Here is a 5,194-nt window from a genome sequence, read left to right on the forward strand (position 1 = left end):
ATTATATCGAGTTTAGAGAACAGTTCCGTCTTGAGATTTTGATTACAAGACAGATACTTCCGTAATTGGAATAAATAGTAGGTATAAAACTTATTTTCATAAAGCAAAGAAAGCAACTTTAACTTTGTAAAGATTATGGACATGTAATAATATAGGGATTTACTCAATTAAATGGCTTTGAACCGTAGAAATCTCTCTGGATCGGAGCAGATTGCTACCTTAATCAAACTAGTATTTTATGTCTGATAAGCCGCGATCAGCGATCATATCATCCATAAAAACTAAATCTGTCAAGTGTTCAACAAAGTTTTTATATGAATAAGATGGAATAGAACGTTTTAATAAAAACACCAATTTATCATTTTGAAAATCATTTTGTCAGAACAATATCAAAATAACAACAGTAAGAATGTATTGAATAAATAAGTATATCATTAATGAAATGTGAATTTTCACAAGTTAACAGAGAAGTAGAAACTTGGATAGCATTGCAACGAAAACTTTGAGATCCGGGTTGTCAATCCTTCCCTCATCCTCCGTAGGTTTGTCAGACCTCATACGCTTCAGCCGTCAATTCTTCTCGCTGAATCTTCGGAATAGAGACTGGTCAGTCCACTACCAGAATGAAAACTTATCTCTGATCAACCTTAGAAACTAAACTAATATTGTGTTTATAACTAATCTAATAACAACTTGTGTACAGCAAGTTTGTTTACACAGAAATGAAAACTAACTTTCTGATTCTTTTCTGAATCAGAAACTCAACATAATAACTTTCTTCTCTAATTTCTCTAACTTTTCCAACCTCTCAATTTCTGAAATGGATCACTTATTTATAGTTGTTGAAGAGTTGTAAATGATGGGTCGTGTCTGCTGGTGAAGGGTCGCTTTTATCCAAACGAACAGTCGCGTTTCTCGGATTAAAACATGTGAATTATGTGCAGAATACTTCGCTGTCACGACTGAGATTCTGAAAATCTCAGTCACAAGAGGGAGTACAGGGGCGAGTTGAAGATTTCGTTCTTCTTTCGTGACGCCTTTCGTAAGTCGCGACTGAGATTATGAAAATCTCAGTCGCGACAGAGAGTTATCTCCCTGTCTCTTCGACTGCTTTTCGTCCTCCTTGAGCGTTCTTCTGGCTGATATGCATTCTCAGTACGTTTTTTAGGTTTTTCCTCCATTTTAGCTCCTATTTGGATTTAACCAAATAATTAAGTACCTTGCATCAAAGAAGTAAATAAAGACGTAAAAGTATTCTAAATGAATATAATTAGCACGATTTCAATGTAAATTTAACGTATTTATATATGATATTTTAGGTATATTTTGGGCTTAACAGGAGCATGCCAAGGAAACTCCCTCTGGTTTCTCTGTAAAAAGTCCGGTAAGACAAATGCCCGGAACACCTGCCAGTGCTAATGTTAAGGCTAATGTTGCTGCCTCCTCGAAAGAGGAGGGTATTCCTGCCCCTGTGGATAGAGAGGTTAACTCCTCTCTTTCCCATCACGCCTGATCTGTACCGATAGTCGCTGTCCTTGCATCTGGTAACCTCTAACACCCTCACTCTATCATGTTATGGCCTGCCTATGTTATTAACAATCTGCTGCCGTGATTCATAATATTGAGGACAATGTTTTATTATTTTTTTGGGGGTGGATTGTGTGTGTCACAATTTATTGCAGAAATAACATGATAAATGCTTTTAATTTGTTTGTTTAAATTAGTAATTTGATGTAGAACAAATATCCCTTGAGAATTTTTGCACATGTCCTTGGTAATTATTGTTTGTTTCCATATTTTCTTTCTTTCTCTCCGCTTGTGCATGTTCCATCTAGGGAATTGTTCGGTGTTCTGTAGGAATCAAAGAACAGACTGTGCATGCTTTGGTGTAATGGTTGTGTTACTTTCTTGTTTGCACCTCGTGTCCCTAAATTGCAGGAAGTTCCAAGAATTTTGAAATTTTTAATTCCTCTTTCAAAATTAGTAACCATTGCCTTACTGTATTTTCCCCAAAAATAGTGAGAACTTGAGCCTTAAAATGCATCTTTGCTATGCATTAATTTTTATGAGTGGGCCAGCGCTCACTATCTTTAGGGAGAATTTACCTTGGTGTCCTGTTGAAATGGTGAGTGGTTCTGACTTTCATAGGAGGAAAGAGGCATTTAGTTACCCTCTCCGCTACACAAAAGGCACCTGTTCTTTGCACCCCAATGATTAGGATACCAACTCGAGCCATGACCTGCTCTTTCTGAAAAAAAACCGCGAATGATAGCCCTCTCCCTTCTCTTATAAATCAAAAACACCCTGAGTTCTGTCTTATGCTTTGAAAAGCCAATTGTTTAAAATAAAAAAAAATCATGTGCTTAAGTTTTGCGAAAAATACAATGCTTAAGGAAAAGATTGAAAGAACTGAGGAATATAACAAGAGGAGGAAGGAACCTTAATGAATATTCAAAAGAGTACTGGGTTATGAGTAAACAGGTTGTGTAGATAAAAGAGTGTGTAAATAGCAATCATTATAGGCTGCGTATGTTAAATAAAATTGCAAAAAGACAGAATTCATACACTTAAATAGCCTTTCACTGTCAAACCAGAGCCTAAACCGAACATTACAACCCATATAAGTCCTTTGGACTATGTCATGAGGAACTTCGACCCATGGATTCGGGACCAATAGGCAAACTCGCACCCTAAGGGTGTGGTGTCTGAGCTGAGGAGTGCAATCGCATGCTTAGTCCTATGGCAGATGCCATGCGAGAGTGAGTGAATTGTTCCATTCCTTAGTGAGGCATGTCTGGCAGTTGGTGACTCCTGGACACAATTTCTAAAAACAAGTTTTAGCTCTTCGATGAAACCTTAGCATGCATCTGTTCATTTCCTCTTTATGCCAAGCGTTCTGTGTTTCTGTATTCCTCTGTCTCGTTTCCTGAAACTAATTTCATTCCTAACTTTCTTTCTCTGATTCCTTCTTATAATTTGTTGCTTGAGGACAAGCAAAGGTTCAATTTGGGGGTATTTGTTAGGCATGAAATTGACTAAATTTAACATAGTATTTATAAGGGAATTTGGGTGTTTTATTATGTCATTTGGTAAGAAATAAGGGCTAATTACTGTCCTTGTGCAGATAAGCAAAGAGAAATGCTAAACTCGCTGGAAACAGCTTGTTTTTCCAAAGCCAAGAGGAGTGGAGCTTTACTTGTACCTAGCGGTCAAACGCCGGATTTTCTAATGACGGATAGCGACAGATCATGGTGGCAGTAGCAGGGAAAGCGGCAGAGTGGCAGGTGAAAGTGTGTGGCGATGGGATTGCCTAAAGAAGCAAGATGACTTGAAGTATCACCCCCTTGAGTGTTAAAGGGTTAATCGAAAAGTTAATCATTTTAGTTCATTTTTAATTGTAGTTGGTAGTTGACTTATTTTGTAGAAAGGGTACGAAAGTTGTACCTATTTTGGCCTCTGTCTTTCCCTTTAAATAGGTGAAGCAGAGAAAAGTTTAGAACAGGGGGATTTTTAGTATTTTGTAGTAACATAGAATAGAAGAAAGAAGAGAGCTCCTATGGAGTCTCAAGCTGTATCAAGAACCATCAACTGCTCACTACTCGATATGAGTGAGTAGTCCCTTTTGAACGGGCACGGCCTGGCCGACCCGGTGATGTAAGTGTTACAATGTTTTTATGAATATTTTGTATTTTGCCAATGTCGTGGTCAATGAGGGTTTAACCTTCTTGCTTAAGCATATATGTATGTGTTAGATGAATGATAGGACACTGCTTTCATCTTCACCGATATCTCTATTGATCTCCCAACTTCGAAGCTGACAAGTTAGAAGGTTGTGTCAAGGGTTTTCTCATCTAGAAATGCAGTTTTGTTCTTAATGCTAGAAAGAACGTATCTTTAGGACGCTAAAGGTGTTAGTAAATCTTAGGAGTTTGAGAACACACGAAAGTTGACTCAAACTCACTTCAAACTGAAACTTTGGCTTCATTGGCATTGTCTTGTATTAATGGAATGTTGTAAGACGTAGCACACCGTGTTCGGCTATGTCGAGCCTGTTCTATTCTCTAAATCTTTGCAAAGTTATTTCATTTTCTTGTTTCATCAATCTGCCTGAATTGTTAAGTAACCAACATCAAACAATCAACGATAAAAGAAGACACTGTTGTGACACACACTGTTTAGCAACGATTTCTAATATTGATTTGAATCACAATCCCTGTGGAGACGATACTCACTTATCACTTTATTACTTGTATCTAGTGCACTTGCTAGAGTCTAATCTGAGGACAACAATGCTCTTTAGCTTTTCCTTTTCCCTTGAATTTCTGCTGACTTCCTGATGCTTCTCCTGATTGTTGAGTTCTTTGAGCTTGTTCTTTCTCCCCCATTTTTTCAGCATCAGGAGGAGTAGGAATGAAGGTGTCGTCAATGGCAACACGAGTTAATCGGCCAGAGAATGCCTTAAACCTGCGTGTGCTTTCATTGATGCCATCAAAAACAGGAACACCCTCATCCAAGACAGAACATGGAATCCTGATAGCCGAGGCACTGAGCATACTCAGGATGTATGCTTGAGACTTTCCAACCCAGGTTATACTGTCAGTCAGTATGGCAAAGGCTTGATGAAACATCTTTAGCAAAGCCGAGTCAAAATACTGACGTTGAACATTTGAGTGGCGCACATGGTTGAAAGTGACTCGAGAGTACCTCAGAATTTCATTCATCTTGAGTTGGTCAGTTTCCATCTCTTCCTTACTCAAGTTGAGTAGACGGACAGCCTCACTAATTTGCTCAATCGAGCATTGGGAGGAGGAAGAGAGTTGCTCATTTGTTATGGCTTGCTCAGTGTGAAGCTGGTTGAAGAGTTGATGAACTTTATCAGAAGTTGCATACATTGTGTTCGCAGCTGACAGAGAATGAAATTGACCCTGAAAAGAGTTCAAATGATTGACCATAGTCAGCTGGAGTTCGGCCAGCTTGGTTATTGATTCCTGCCTGGGCTGTTGAGACTAAAGTGAAGTCATGACACTCAGAAGATCCTTAAGACCTTTGATTTCTATTAGAAGCTGAGTGACAGACGAAAGCTAAGTTGGCTCAATAGGAACTGACCCAGCGGCATCGATATTTGTTTGATGGAGGTCCTGGAGTAGAGCTTGAGCTGAGTCAATGATTCTTCGACCAGACTCAGAGGCATTCA

This window comes from Euphorbia lathyris, chromosome 5 (genome assembly GCF_963576675.1).
Source record: "Euphorbia lathyris chromosome 5, ddEupLath1.1, whole genome shotgun sequence".
Classification (NCBI taxonomy): Eukaryota; Viridiplantae; Streptophyta; class Magnoliopsida; order Malpighiales; family Euphorbiaceae; genus Euphorbia; species Euphorbia lathyris.